Source organism: Oncorhynchus tshawytscha, linkage group LG05 (assembly GCF_018296145.1).
Source record: "Oncorhynchus tshawytscha isolate Ot180627B linkage group LG05, Otsh_v2.0, whole genome shotgun sequence".
NCBI classification, from domain to species: domain Eukaryota; kingdom Metazoa; phylum Chordata; class Actinopteri; order Salmoniformes; family Salmonidae; genus Oncorhynchus; species Oncorhynchus tshawytscha.
In genome coordinates, this window is record NC_056433.1 from 56,676,862 (window position 1) to 56,694,833 (window position 17,972).

Sequence of the window (17,972 nt, forward strand, 5' to 3'; positions counted from 1 at the left end):
AACCATTCTCAGTTACTGCCTAACATTAACCATTCTCAGTTACTGCCTAACTTTAACCATTCTCAGTTACTGCCTAACTTTAACCATTCTCAGTTACTGCCTAACTTTAACCATTCTCAGTTACTGCCTAACATTAACCATTCTCAGTTACTGTCTAACTTTAACCATTCTCAGTTACTGCCTAACATGAAGCATTTGGAGTTAATGCCTAACTTTAACCATTCTCAGTTACTGCCTAACATTAACCATTCTCAGTTACTGCCTAACATGAAGCATTTGGAGTTACTGCCTAACTTCAACCATTCTCAGTTACTGCCTAACATTAACCATTCTCAGTTACTGCCTAACCATTCTCAGTTACTGCCTAACATTAACCATTCTCAGTTACTGCCTTTAACTGCCTAACATTAACCATTCTCAGTTACTGCCTAACATTAACCATTCTCAGTTACTGCCTAACATAAGCATTTAGTTACTGCCTAACATTAACCATTCTCAGTTACTGCCTAACATTAACCATTCTCAGTTACTGCCTAACATTAACCATTCTCAGTTACTGCCTAACATTAACCATTCTCAGTTACTGCCTAACATTAACCATTCTCAGTTACTGCCTAACATTAACCATTCTCAGTTACTGCCTAACATTAACCATTCTCAGTTACTGCCTAACATTAACCATTCTCAGTTACTGCCTAACATTAACCATTCTCAGTTACTGCCTAACATTAAGCATTCTCAGTTACTGCCTAACATTAACCATTCTCAGTTACTGCCTAACATTAACCATTCTCAGTTACTGTCTAACATTAACCATTCTCAGTTACTGCCTAACATGAAGCATTTGGAGTTACTGCCTAACTTTAACCATTCTCAGTTACTGCCTAACATTAACCATTCTCAGTTACTGCCTAACATTAACCATTCTCAGTTACTGCCTAACATTAACCATTCTCAGTTACTGCCTAACTTTAACCATTCTCAGTTACTGCCTAACATTAACCATTCTCAGTTACTGCCTAACATTAACCATTCTCAGTTACTGCCTAACATTAACCATTCTCAGTTACTGCCTAACATTAACCATTCTCAGTTACTGCCTAACACTAACCATTCTCAGTTACTGCCTAACATTAACCATTCTCAGTTACTGCCTAACATTAACCATTCTCAGTTACTGCCTAACATTAACCATTCTCAGTTACTGCCTAACATTAACCATTCTCAGTTACTGCCTAACATTAACCATTCTCAGTTACTGCCTAACTTTAACCATTCTCAGTTACTGCCTAACATTAACCATTCTCAGTTACTGTCTAACTTTAACCATTCTCAGTTACTGCCTAACATGAAGCATTTGGAGTTAATGCCTAACTTTAACCATTCTCAGTTACTGCCTAACATTAACCATTCTCAGTTACTGCCTAACATGAAGCATTTGGAGTTACTGCCTAACTTTAACCATTCTCAGTTACTGCCTAACATTAACCATTCTCAGTTACTGCCTAACATTAACATTTCAGTTACTGCCTAAGTTTAACCATTCTCAGTTACTGCCTAACTTTAACCATTCTCAGTTACTGCCTAACATTAACCATTCTCAGTTACTGCCTAACATTAACCATTCTCAGTTACTGCCTAACATTAACCATTCTCAGTTACTGCCTAACATTAACCATTCTCAGTTACTGCCTAACATTAACCATTTCAGTTACTGCCTAACTTTAACCATTCTCAGTTACTGCCTAACATTAACCATTCTCAGTTACTGCCTAACTTTAACCATTCTCAGTTACTGCCTAACATTAACCATTCTCAGTTACTGCCTAACATTAACCATTCTCAGTTACTGCCTAATTAACCATTCTCAGTTACTGCCTAACATTAACCATTCTCAGTTACTGCCTAACATTAACCATTCTCAGTTACTGCCTAACATTAACCATTCTCAGTTACTGCCTAACATTAACCATTCTCAGTTACTGCCTAACATTAACCATTCTCAGTTACTGCCTAACATGAACCATTCTCAGTTACTGCCTAACATTAACCATTCTCAGTTACTGCCTAACTTTAACCATTCTCAGTTACTGCCTAACTTTAACCATTCTCAGTTACTGCCTAACATTAACCATTCTCAGTTACTGTCTAACTTTAACCATTCTCAGTTACTGCCTAACATGAAGCATTTGGAGTTAATGCCTAACTTTAACCATTCTCAGTTACTGCCTAACATTAACCATTCTCAGTTACTGCCTAACATGAAGCATTTGGAGTTACTGCCTAACTTCAACCATTCTCAGTTACGGTCTAACATTAACCATTCTCAGTTACTGCCTAACATTAACCATTCTCAGTTACTGCCTAACATTAAGCATTCTCAGTTACTGCCTAACATTAACCATTCTCAGTTACTGCCTAACATGTACCATTCTCAGTTACGGTCTAACATTAACTATTCTCAGTTACTGCCTAACATTAACCATTCTCAGTTACTGCCTAACATTAACCATTCTCAGTTACTGCCTAACATGAAGCATTTGGAGTTACTGCCTAACTTCAACCATTCTCAGTTACTGCCTAACATTAACCATTCTCAGTTACTGCCTAACATTAACCATTCTCAGTTACTGCCTAACATTAACCATTCTCATTTACTGCCTAACATTAAGCATTCTCAGTTACTGCCTAACATTAACCATTCTCAGTTACTGCCTAACATGTACCATTCTCAGTTACGGTCTAACATTAACCATTCTCAGTTACTGCCTAACATGAAGCATTTGGAGTTACTGCCTAACTTTAACCATTCTCAGTTACTGCCTAACATGAACCATTCTCAGTTACTGCCTAACATTAACCATTCTCAGTTACTGCCTAAGTTTAACCATTCTCAGTTACTGCCTAACATTAACCATTCTCAGTTACTGCCTAACATTAACCATTCTCAGTTACTGCCTAACATTAACCATTCTCAGTTACTGCCTAACATTAACCATTCTCAGTTACTGCCTAACATTAACCATTCTCAGTTACTGCCTAACATTAACCATTCTCAGTTACTGCCTAACATTAACCATTCTCAGTTACTGCCTAACATTAACCATTCTCAGTTACTGCCTAACTTTAACCATTCTCAGTTACTGCCTAACATTAACCATCTCAGTTACTGTCTAACTTTAACCATTCTCAGTTACTGCCTAACTTTAACCATTCTCAGTTACTGCCTAACATTAACCATTCTCAGTTACTGTCTAACTTTAACCATTCTCAGTTACTGCCTAACATGAAGCATTTGGAGTTAATGCCTAACTTTAACCATTCTCAGTTACTGCCTAACATTAACCATTCTCAGTTACTGCCTAACATGAAGCATTTGGAGTTACTGCCTAACTTTAACCATTCTCAGTTACTGCCTAACATTAACCATTCTCAGTTACTGCCTAACATTAACCATTCTCAGTTACTGCCTAACATTAACCATTTCAGTTACTGCCTAACTTTAACCATTCTCAGTTACTGCCTAACATTAACCATTCTCAGTTACTGCCTAACATTAACCATTCTCAGTTACTGCCTAACATTAACCATTCTCAGTTACTGCCTAACATTAACCATTCTCAGTTACTGCCTAACATTAACCATTCTCAGTTACTGCCTAACTTTAACCATTCTCAGTTACTGCCTAACTTTAACCATTCTCAGTTACTGCCTAACTTTAACCATTCTCAGTTACTGCCTAACATTAACCATTCTCAGTTACTGTCTAACTTTAACCATTCTCAGTTACTGCCTAACATAAGCATTTGGAGTTAATGCCTAACTTTAACCATTCTCAGTTACTGCCTAACATTAACCATTCTCAGTTACTGCCTAACATGAAGCATTTGGAGTTACTGCCTAACAACCATTCTCAGTTACTGCCTAACATTAACCATTCTCAGTTACTGCCTAACATTAACCATTCTCAGTTACTGCCTAACATTAACCATTCTCAGTTACTGCCTAAGTTTAACCATTCTCAGTTACTGCCTAACTTTAACCATTCTCAGTTACTGCCTAACATTAACCATTCTCAGTTACTGCCTAACATTAACCATTCTCAGTTACTGCCTAACATGAAGCATTTCAGTTACTGCCTAACTTTAACCATTCTCAGTTACTGCCTAACATTAACCATTCTCAGTTACTGCCTAACATTAACCATTCTCAGTTACTGCCTAACATTAACCATTCTCAGTTACTGCCTAACATTAACCATTCTCAGTTACTGCCTAATTAACCATTCTCAGTTACTGCCTAACATTAACCATTCTCAGTTACTGCCTAACATTAACCATTCTCAGTTACTGCCTAACATTAACCATTCTCAGTTACTGCCTAACATTAACCATTCTCAGTTACTGCCTAACAGTTCATTCTCAGTTACTGTCTAACATTAACCATTCTCAGTTACTGCCTAACATGAACCATTTGGAGTTACTGTTAACCATTCTCAGTTACTGCCTAACATTAACCATTCTCAGTTACTGCCTAACATTAACCATTCTCAGTTACTGCCTAACATTAACCATTCTCAGTTTGCCTAACATTAACCATTCTCAGTTACTGCCTAACATTAACCATTCTCAGTTACTGCCTAACTTTAACCATTCTCAGTTACTGCCTAACTTTAACCATTCTCAGTTACTGCCTAACTTTAACCATTCTCAGTTACTGCCTAACATTAACCATTCTCAGTTACTGTCTAACTTTAACCATTCTCAGTTACTGCCTAACATGAAGCATTTGGAGTTAATGCCTAACTTTAACCATTCTCAGTTACTGCCTAACATTAACCATTCTCAGTTACTGCCTAACATGAACATTTGGAGTTACTGCCTAACATTAACCATTCTCAGTTACTGCCTAACTTTAACCATTCTCAGTTACTGCCTAACTTTAACCATTCTCAGTTACTGCCTAACATTAACCATTCTCAGTTACTGCCTAACATTAACCATTCTCAGTTACTGCCTAACATTAACCATTCTCAGTTACTGCCTAACTTTAACCATTCTCAGTTACTGCCTAACATTAACCATTCTCAGTTACTGCCTAACTTTAACCATTCTCAGTTACTGCCTAACATTAACCATTCTCAGTTACTGTCTAACTTTAACCATTCTCAGTTACTGCCTAACATGAAGCATTTGGAGTTAATGCCTAACTTTAACCATTCTCAGTTACTGCCTAACATTAACCATTCTCAGTTACTGCCTAACTTTAACCATTCTCAGTTACTGCCTAACATTAACCATTCTCAGTTACTGCCTAACATTAACCATTCTCAGTTACTGCCTAACATGAAGCATTCGGAGTTACTGCCTAACATGAAGCATTTGGAGTTAATGCCTAACTTTAACCATTCTCAGTTACTGCCTAACATGAACCATTCTCAGTTACTGCCTAACTTGAACCATTCTCAGTTACTGCCTAACATTAACCATTCTCAGTTACTGCCTTAACATTTGGAGTTAATGCCTAACATTAACCATTCTCAGTTTCATCAGTTAATGCCTAACTTTAACCATTCTCAGTTACTGCCTAACATTACCATTCTCAGTTACGGTCTAACATTAACCATTCTCAGTTACTGCCTAACATGAAGCATTTGGAGTTAGCATTTTTAACCATTCTCAGTTACTGCCTAACATTAACCATTCTCAGTTACTGCCTAACATTGAACCATTCTCAGTTATTGCCTAACATTAACCATTCTCAGTTACTGCCTAACATTAACCATTCTCAGTTACTGCCTAACATTGAACCATTCTCAGTTACTGCCTAACATTAACCATTCTCAGTTACTGCCTAACTTTAACCATTCTCAGTTACTGCCTAACTTTAACCATTCTCAGTTACTGCCTAACTTTAACCATTCTCAGTTACTGCCTAACATTAACCATTCTCAGTTACTGTCTAACTTTAACCATTCTCAGTTACTGCCTAACATGAAGCATTTGGAGTTAATGCCTAACTTTAACCATTCTCAGTTACTGCCTAACATTAACCATTCTCAGTTACTGCCTAACATGAAGCATTTGGAGTTACTGCCTAACTTTAACCATTCTCAGTTACTGCCTAACTTTAACCATTCTCAGTTACTGCCTAACATTAACATTCTCAGTTACTGCCTAACATTAACCATTCTCAGTTACTGCCTAACATGAAGCATTTGGAGTTACTGCCTAACATTAACCATTCTCAGTTACTGCCTAACATTAACCATTCTCAGTTACTGCCTAACATTAAGCATTTCAGTTACTGCCCATTAACCATTCTCAGTTACTGCCTAACATTAACCATTCTCAGTTACTGCCTAACATTAACCATTCTCAGTTACTGCCTAACATTAACCATTCTCAGTTACTGCCTAAGTTTAACCATTTAACCATTCTCAGTTACTGCCTAACATTAACCATTCTCAGTTACTGCCTAACATTAACCATTCTCAGTTACTGCCTAACATGAAGCATTTGGAGTTACTGCCTAACTTTAACCATTCTCAGTTACTGCCTAACATGAACCATTCTCAGTTACTGCCTAACATTAACCATTCTCAGTTACTGCCTAACTTTAACCATTCTCAGTTACTGCCTAACTTTAACCATTCTCAGTTACTGCCTAACGTTAACCATTCTCAGTTACTGCCTAACATGTACCATTCTCAGTTACGGTCTAACATTAACCATTCTCAGTTACTGCCTAACATTAACCATTCTCAGTTACTGCCTAACATTAAGCATTCTCAGTTACTGCCTAACATTAACATTTCAGTTACTGTCTAACATTAACCATTCTCAGTTACTGCCTAACATGAAGCACATTAACCATTCTCAGTTACTGCCTAACATTAACCATTCTCAGTTACTGCCTAACATTAACCATTCTCAGTTACTGCCTAACATTAACCATTCTCAGTTACTGCCTAACATTAACCATTCTCAGTTACTGCCTAACATTAACCATTCTCAGTTACTGCCTAACATTAACCATTCTCAGTTACTGCCTAACTTTAACCATTCTCAGTTACTGCCTAACTTTAACCATTCTCAGTTACTGCCTAACATTAACCATTCTCAGTTACTGTCTAACTTTAACCATTCTCAGTTACTGCCTAACATGAAGCATTTGGAGTTAATGCCTAACTTTAACCATTCTCAGTTACTGCCTAACATTAACCATTCTCAGTTACTGCCTAACATAAGCATTTGGAGTTACTAACCATTCTCAGTTACTGCCTAACATTAACCATTCTCAGTTACTGCCTAACATTAACCATTCTCAGTTACTGCCTAACATTAACCATTCTCAGTTACTGCCTAACATTAACCATTCTCAGTTACTGCCTAACATTAACCATTCTCAGTTACTGCCTAACATTAACCATTCTCAGTTACTGCCTAACTTTAACCATTCTCAGTTACTGCCTAACATTAACCATTCTCAGTTACTGCCTAACATTAACCATTCTCAGTTACTGCCTAACATTAACCATTCTCAGTTACTGCCTAACATGAAGCATTTGGAGTTACTGCCTAACTTTAACCATTCTCAGTTACTGCCTAACATTAACCATTCTCAGTTACTGCCTAACATTAACATTCTCAGTTACTGCCTAACATTAACCATTCTCAGTTACTGCCTAACATTAACCATTCTCAGTTACTGCCTAACTTTAACCATTCTCAGTTACTGCCTAACATGAAGCATTTCAGTTAGTTAATGCCTAACTTTAACCATTCTCAGTTACTGCCTAACATTAACCATTCTCAGTTACTGCCTAACTTGAACCATTCTCAGTTACTGCCTAACTTTAACCATTCTCAGTTACTGCCTAACATGAAGCATTTCAGTTAATGCCTAACATTAACCATTCTCAGTTACTGCCTAACCATTTGGAGTTAATGCCATTAACCATTCTCAGTTACTGCCTAACTTTAACCATTCTCAGTTACTGCCTAACATGAAGCATTTGGAATTAATGCCTAACATGAAGCATTTGGAGTTAATGCCTAACTTTAACCATTCTCAGTTACTGCCTAACATGAACCATTCTCAGTTACTGCCTAACTTGAACCATTCTCAGTTACTGCCTAACATTAACCATTCTCAGTTACTGCCTAACATTAACCATTCTCAGTTACTGCCTAACATGAACCATTCTCAGTTACTGCCTAACATTAACCATTCTCAGTTACTGCCTAACTTTAACCATTCTCAGTTACTGCCTAACTTTAACCATTCTCAGTTACTGCCTAACTTTAACCATTCTCAGTTACTGCCTAACATTAACCATTCTCAGTTACTGTCTAACTTTAACCATTCTCAGTTACTGCCTAACATGAAGCATTTGGAGTTAATGCCTAACTTTAACCATTCTCAGTTACTGCCTAACATTAACCATTCTCAGTTACTGCCTAACATGAAGCATTTGGAGTTACTGCCTAACTTCAACCATTCTCAGTTACTGCCTAACATTAACCATTCTCAGTTACTGCCTAACATTAACAATTCTCAGTTACTGCCTAACATTAACCATTCTCAGTTACTGCCTAACATGAACCATTCTCATTTACTGCCTAACATTAAGCATTCTCAGTTACTGCCTAACATTAACCATTCTCAGTTACTGCCTAACATTAACCATTCTCAGTTACTGCCTAACATTAACCATTCTCAGTTACTGCCTAACATGAAGCATTTGGAGTTACTGCCTAACTTTAACCATTCTCAGTTACTGCCTAACATTAACCATTCTCAGTTACTGTCTAACATTAACCATTCTCAGTTACTGCCTAAGTTTAACCATTCTCAGTTACTGCCTAACATTAACCATTCTCAGTTACTGCCTAACATTAACCATTCTCAGTTACTGCCTAACATTAACCATTCTCAGTTACTGCCTAACATTAACATTCTCAGTTACTGCCTAACATTAACCATTCTCAGTTACTGCCTAACATTAACCATTCTCAGTTACTGCCTAACTTTAACCATTCTCAGTTACTGCCTAACTTTAACCATTCTCAGTTACTGCCTAACATAACCATTTTCAGTTACTGCCTAACATTAACCATTCTCAGTTACTGCCTAACATTAACCATTCTCAGTTACTGCCTAACATGAAGCATTTGGAGTTAATGCCTAACTTTAACCATTCTCAGTTACTGTCTAACATTAACCATTCTCAGTTACTGCCTAACTTTAACCATTCTCAGTTACTGCCTAACATTAACCATTCTCAGTTACTGCCTAACATTAACCATTCTCAGTTACTGCCTAACATTAACCATTCTCAGTTACTGCCTAACTTTAACCATTCTCAGTTACTGCCTAACATTAACCATTCTCAGTTACTGCCTAACATTAACCATTCTCAGTTACTGCCTAACATTAACCATTCTCAGTTACTGCCTAACATTAACCATTCTCAGTTACTGCCTAACATTAACCATTCTCAGTTACTGTCTAACATTAACCATTCTCAGTTACTGCCTAACATGAAGCATTTCAGTTACTGCCTAACTTTAACCATTCTCAGTTACTGCCTAACATAACCATTCTCAGTTACTGCCTAACATTAACCATTCTCAGTTACTGCCTAACTTTAACCATTCTCAGTTACTGCCTAACATTAACCATTCTCAGTTACTGTCTAACATTAACCATTCTCAGTTAATGCCTAACATGAAGCATTTGGAGTTAATGCCTAACTTTAACCATTCTCAGTTACTGCCTAACATTAACCATTCTCAGTTACTGCCTAACTTTAACCATTCTCAGTTACTGCCTAACTTTAACCATTCTCAGTTACTGCCTAACATTAACCATTCTCAGTTACTGCCTAACATTAACCATTCTCAGTTACTGCCTAACATGAAGCATTTGGAGTTACTGCCTAACTTTAACCATTGTCAGTTACTGCCTAACATTAACCATTCTCAGTTACTGCCTAACTTGAACCATTCTCAGTTACTGCCTAACTTTAACCATTCTCAGTTACTGCCTAACATGAAGCATTTGGAATTAATGCCGAACATTAAGCATTCTCAGTTACTGCCTAACATTAAGCATTTGGAGTTAATGCCTAACTTTAACCATTCTCAGTTACTGCCTAACATTAACCATTCTCAGTTACTGTCTAACATTAACCATTCTCAGTTACTGCCTAACATGAAGCATTTGGAGTTACTGCCTAACTTTAACCATTCTCAGTTACTGCCTAACATGAACCATTCTCAGTTACTGCCTAACATTAACCATTCTCAGTTACTGCCTAACATTAACCATTCTCAGTTACTGCCTAACATGAACCATTCTCAGTTACTGCCTAACATGAACCATTCTCAGTTACTGCCTAACATTAACCATTCTCAGTTACTGCCTAACTTTAACCATTCTCAGTTACTGCCTAACTTTAACCATTCTCAGTTACTGCCTAACATTAACCATTCTCAGTTACTGCCTAACATTAACCATTCTCAGTTACTGCCTAACATGAAGCATTTGGAGTTAATGCCTAACTTTAACCATTCTCAGTTACTGCCTAACATTAACCATTCTCAGTTACTGCCTAACATGAAGCATTTGGAGTTACTGCCTAACTTAACCATTCTCAGTTACTGCCTAACATTAACCATTCTCAGTTACTGCCTTAACAATTCTCAGTTACTGCCTAACATTAACCATTCTCAGTTACTGCCTAACATTAACCATTCTCAGTTACTGCCTAACATTAACCATTCTCAGTTACTGCCTAACATTAACCATTCTCAGTTACTGCCTAACATTAACCATTCTCAGTTACTGCCTAACATTAACCATTCTCAGTTACTGCCTAACATGAAGCATTTGGAGTTACTGCCTAACATTAACCATTCTCAGTTACTGCCTAACATGAACCATTCTCAGTTACTGTCTAACATTAACCATTCTCAGTTACTGCCTAAGTTTAACCATTCTCAGTTACTGCCTAACTTTAACCATTCTCAGTTACTGCCTAACATTAACCATTCTCAGTTACTGCCTAACATTAACCATTCTCAGTTACTGCCTAACATAACATTCTCAGTTACTGCCTAACATTAACCATTCTCAGTTACTGCCTAACATTAACCATTCTCAGTTACTGCCTAACATTAACCATTCTCAGTTACTGCCTAACATTAACCATTCTCAGTTTGCCTAACATGAACCATTTTCAGTTACTGCCTAACATTAACCATTTCAGTTACTGCCTAACATTAACCATTCTCAGTTAATGCCTAACATGAAGCATTTGGAGTTAATGCCTAACTTTAACCATTCTCAGTTACTGCCTAACATTAACCATTCTCAGTTACTGCCTAACATTAACCATTCTCAGTTACTGCCTAACATTAACCATTCTCAGTTACTGCCTAACATTAACCATTCTCAGTTACTGCCTAACTTTAACCATTCTCAGTTACTGCCTAACATGAAGCATTTGGAGTTAATGCCTATTTTAACCATTGTCAGTTACTGCCTAACATTAACCATTCTCAGTTACTGCCTAACATTAACCATTCTCAGTTACTGCCTAACTTTAACCATTCTCAGTTACTGCCTAACATGAAGCATTTGGAATTAATGCCTAACATTAACCATTCTCAGTTACTGCCTAACATTAAGCATTTGGAGTTAACTAATTAACCATTCTCAGTTACTGCCTAACATTACCATTCTCAGTTACTGCCTAACATTAACCATTCTCAGTTACTGCCTAACATTAACCATTCTCAGTTACTGCCTAACATTAACCATTCTCAGTTACTGCCTAACATTAACCATTCTCAGTTACTGCCTAACATTAACCATTCTCAGTTACTGCCTAACATTAACCATTCTCAGTTACTGCCTAACATTAACCATTCTCAGTTACTGCCTAACATTAACCATTCTCAGTTACTGCCTAACTTTAACCATTCTCAGTTACTGCCTAACTTTAACCATTGTCAGTTACTGCCTAACTTTAACCATTCTCAGTTACTGCCTAACATTAACCATTCTCAGTTACTGTCTAACTTTAACCATTCTCAGTTACTGCCTAACATGAAGCATTTCAGTTAATGCCTAACATTAACCATTCTCAGTTACTGCCTAACATTAAGCATTTGGAGTTAATGCCTAACTTTAACCATTCTCAGTTACTGCCTAACATGTACCATTCTCAGTTACGGTCTAACATTAACCATTCTCAGTTACTGCCTAACATGAAGCATTTGGAGTTACTGCCTAACTTTAACCATTCTCAGTTACTGCCTAACATGAACCATTCTCAGTTACTGCCTAACTTGAACCATTCTCAGTTACTGCCTAACATTAACCATTCTCAGTTACTGCCTAACATTAACCATTCTCAGTTACTGCCTAACATTAACCATTCTCAGTTACTGCCTAACATTAACCATTCTCAGTTACTGCCTAACTTTAACCATTCTCAGTTACTGCCTAACTTTAACCATTCTCAGTTACTGCCTAACATTAACCATTCTCAGTTACTGTCTAACTTTAACCATTCTCAGTTACTGCCTAACATGAAGCATTTGGAGTTAATGCCTAATTTAACCATTCTCAGTTACTGCCTAACATTAACCATTCTCAGTTACTGCCTAACATGAAGCATTTGGAGTTACTGCCTAACTTCAACCATTCTCAGTTACTGCCTAACATTAACCATTCTCAGTTACTGCCTAACATGAAGCATTTAGTTACTGCCTAATTAACCATTCTCAGTTACTGCCTAACATTAACCATTCTCAGTTACTGCCTAACATTAACCATTCTCAGTTACTGCCTAACATTAACCATTCTCAGTTACTGCCTAACATTAACCATTCTCAGTTACTGCCTAACATTAACCATTCTCAGTTACTGCCTAACATTAACCATTCTCAGTTACTGCCTAACATTACCATTCTCAGTTACGGTCTAACATTAACCATTTCAGTTACTGCCTAACATTAACCATTCTCAGTTACTGCCTAACTTTAACCATTCTCAGTTACTGCCTAACTTTAACCATTCTCAGTTACTGCCTAACATTAACCATTCTCAGTTACTGTCTAACTTTAACCATTCTCAGTTACTGCCTAACATGAAGCATTTGGAGTTAATGCCTAACTTTAACCATTCTCAGTTACTGCCTAACATTAACCATTCTCAGTTACTGCCTAACCATTTAGTTACTGCCTAATTAACCATTCTCAGTTACTGCCTAACATTAACCATTCTCAGTTACTGCCTAACATTAACCATTCTCAGTTACTGCCTAACATTAACCATTCTCAGTTACTGCCTAACATTAACCATTCTCAGTTACTGCCTAACATTAACCATTCTCAGTTACTGCCTAACTTTAACCATTCTCAGTTACTGCCTAACATTAACCATTCTCAGTTACTGCCTAACTTTAACCATTCTCAGTTACTGCCTAACATTAACCATTCTCAGTTACTGTCTAACTTTAACCATTCTCAGTTACTGCCTAACATGAACATTTGGAGTTAATGCCTAACTTTAACCATTCTCAGTTACTGCCTAACATTAACCATTCTCAGTTACTGCCTAACATTAACCATTCTCAGTTACTGCCTAACATTAACCATTCTCAGTTACTGCCTAACATTAACCATTCTCAGTTACTGCCTAACATTAACCATTCTCAGTTACTGCCTAACATGAACCATTTGCAGTTAATGCCTAACTTTAACCATTGTCAGTTACTGCCTAACATTAACCATTCTCAGTTACTGCCTAACTTGAACCATTCTCAGTTACTGCCTAACTTTAACCATTCTCAGTTACTGCCTAACATGAAGCATTTGGAATTAATGCCTAACATTAAGCATTTGGAGTTAATGCCTAACCTTAACCATTCTCAGTTACTGCCTAACATGTACCATTCTCAGTTACGGTCTAACATTAACCATTCTCAGTTACTGCCTAACATGAAGCATTTGGAGTTACTGCCTAACTTTAACCATTCTCAGTTACTGCCTAACATGAACCATTCTCAGTTACTGCCTAACTTGAACCATTCTCAGTTACTGCCTAACATTAACCATTCTCAGTTACTGCCTAACATTAACCATTCTCAGTTACTGCCTAACATGAACCATTCTCAGTTACTGCCTAACTTTAACCATTCTCAGTTACTGCCTAACTTTAACCATTCTCAGTTACTGCCTAACATTAACCATTCTCAGTTACTGCCTAACATTAACCATTCTCAGTTACTGCCTAACATTAACCATTCTCAGTTACTGTCTAACTTTAACCATTCTCAGTTACTGCCTAACATGAAGCATTTGGAGTTAATGCCCAACTTTAACCATTCTCAGTTACTGCCTAACATTAACCATTCTCAGTTACTGCCTAACATGAAGCATTTGGAGTTACTGCCTAATTCAACCATTCTCAGTTACTGCCTAACATTAACCATTCTCAGTTACTGCCTAACATTAATTCTCAGTTACTGCCTAACATTAACCATTCTCAGTTACTGCCTAACATTAACCATTCTCAGTTACTGCCTAACATTAAGCATTCTCAGTTACTGCCTAACATTAACCATTCTCAGTTACTGCCTAACATTAACCATTCTCAGTTACTGCCTAACATTAACCATTCTCAGTTACTGCCTAACATAACCATTTCAGTTACTGCCTAACATTAACCATTCTCAGTTACTGCCTAACATTAACCATTCTCAGTTACTGTCTAACATTAACCATTCTCAGTTACTGCCTAAGTTTAACCATTCTCAGTTACTGCCTAACATTAACCATTCTCAGTTACTGCCTAACATTAACCATTCTCAGTTACTGCCTAACATTAACCATTCTCAGTTACTGCCTAACATGAAACATTCTCAGTTACTGCCTAACATTAACCATTCTCAGTTACTGCCTAACATTAACCATTCTCAGTTACTGCCTAACTTTAACCATTCTCAGTTACTGCCTAACATTAACCATTCTCAGTTACTGCCTATTAACCATTCTCAGTTACTGCCTAACATTAACCATTCTCAGTTACTGCCTAACATTAACCATTCTCAGTGCCTAACATGAAGCATTTGGAGTTAATGCCTAACTTTAACCATTCTCAGTTACTGCCTAACATTAACCATTCTCAGTTACTGCCTAACATTAACCATTCTCAGTTACTGCCTAACTTTAACCATTCTCAGTTACTGCCTAACTTTAACCATTCTCAGTTACTGCCTAACGTTAACCATTCTCAGTTACTGCCTAACATGTACCATTCTCAGTTACGGTCTAACATTAACCATTCTCAGTTACTGCCTAACATTAACCATTCTCAGTTACTGCCTAACATTAAGCATTCTCAGTTACTGCCTAACATTAACCATTCTCAGTTACTGCCTAACATGTACCATTCTCAGTTACGGTCTAACATTAACCATTCTCAGTTACTGCCTAACATGAACCATTCTCAGTTACTGCCTAACTTTAACCATTCTCAGTTACTGCCTAACATTAACCATTCTCAGTTACTGCCTAACATTAACCATTCTCAGTTACTGCCTAACTTTAACCATTCTCAGTTACTGCCTAACATTAACCATTCTCAGTTACTGTCTAACTTTAACCATTCTCAGTTACTGCCTAACATGAACCATTTCAGTTACTGCCTAACATTAACCATTCTCAGTTACTGCCTAACATTAACCATTCTCAGTTACTGCCTAACATTAACCATTCTCAGTTACTGCCTAACATTAACCATTCTCAGTTACTGCCTAACATTAACCATTCTCAGTTACTGCCTAACATTAACCATTCTCAGTTACTGCCTAACATGAAGCATTTGGAGTTAATGCCTAACTTTAACCATTCTCAGTTACTGCCTAACATTAACCATTCTCAGTTACTGCCTAACATTAACCATTCTCAGTTACTGCCTAACATTAACCATTCTCAGTTACTGCCTAACATAATGCCTAACATTAAGCATTCTCAGTTACTGCCTAACATTAAGCATTTCAGTTACTGCCTAACATTAACCATTCTCAGTTACTGCCTAACATTAACCATTCTCAGTTACTGCCTAACATTAACCATTCTCAGTTACTGCCTAACATGAAGCATTTGGAGTTACTGCCTAACATTAACCATTCTCAGTTACTGCCTAACATTAACCATTCTCAGTTACTGCCTAACATTAACCATTCTCAGTTACTGCCTAACATTAACCATTCTCAGTTACTGCCTAACATTAACCATTCTCAGTTACTGCCTAACATTAACCATTCTCAGTTACTGCCTAACATTAACCATTCTCAGTTACTGCCTAACTTTAACCATTCTCAGTTACTGCCTAACTTTAACCATTCTCAGTTACTGCCTAACATTAACCATTCTCAGTTACTGCCTAACATTAACCATTCTCAGTTACTGCCTAACATGAAGCATTTGGAGTTAATGCCTAACTTTAACCATTCTCAGTTACTGCCTAACATTAACCATTCTCAGTTACTGCCTAACATGAAGCATTTGGAGTTACTGCCTAACTTTAACCATTCTCAGTTACTGCCTAACATTAACCATTCTCAGTTACTGCCTAACATTAACATTCTCAGTTACTGCCTAACATTAACCATTCTCAGTTACTGCCTAACATTAACCATTCTCAGTTACTGCCTAACATTAACCATTCTCAGTTACTGCCTAACATTAACCATTCTCAGTTACTGCCTAACATTAACCATTCTCAGTTACTGTCTAACATTAACCATTCTCAGTTACTGCCTAACATGAAGCATTTCAGTTACTGCCTAACTTTAACCATTCTCAGTTACTGCCTAACATTAACCATTCTCAGTTACTGTCTAACATTAACCATTCTCAGTTACTGCCTAAGTTTAACCATTCTCAGTTACTGCCTAACATTAACCATTCTCAGTTACTGCCTAACATTAACCATTCTCAGTTACTGCCTAACATTAACCATTCTCAGTTACTGCCTAACATTAACCATTCTCAGTTACTGCCTAACATTAACCATTCTCAGTTACTGCCTAACATTAACCATTCTCAGTTACTGCCTAACATTAACCATTCTCAGTTACTGCCTAACATTAACCATTCTCAGTTACTGCCTAACATTAACCATTCTCAGTTACTGCCTAACATTAACCATTCTCAGTTACTGCCTAACATTAACCATTCTCAGTTACTGCCTAACATTAACCATTCTCAGTTACTGCCTAACATTAACCATTCTCAGTTACTGCCTAACATTAACCATTCTCAGTTACTGCCTAACATTAACCATTCTCAGTTACTGCCTAACATTAACCATTCTCAGTTACTGCCTAACATTAACCATTCTCAGTTACTGCCTAACATTAACCATTCTCAGTTACTGCCTAACTAAGCAGTTACTGCCTAATTAACCATTCTCAGTTACTGCCTAACATTAACCATTCTCAGTTACTGCCTAACATTAACCATTCTCAGTTACTGCCTAACATTAACCATTCTCAGTTACTGCCTAACATTAACCATTCTCAGTTACTGCCTAACATTAACCATTCTCAGTTACTGCCTAACATTAACCATTCTCAGTTACTGCCTAACATTAACCATTCTCAGTTACTGCCTAACATTAACCATTCTCAGTTACTGCCTAACATTAACCATTCTCAGTTACTGCCTAACATTAACCATTCTCAGTTACTGCCTAACATTAACCATTCTCAGTTACTGCCTAACATTAACCATTCTCAGTTACTGCCTAACTTTAACCATTCTCAGTTACTGCCTAACATTAACCATTCTCAGTTACTGCCTAACATTAACCATTCTCAGTTACTGCCTAACATTAACCATTCTCAGTTACTGCCTAACATTAACCATTCTCAGTTACTGCCTAACATG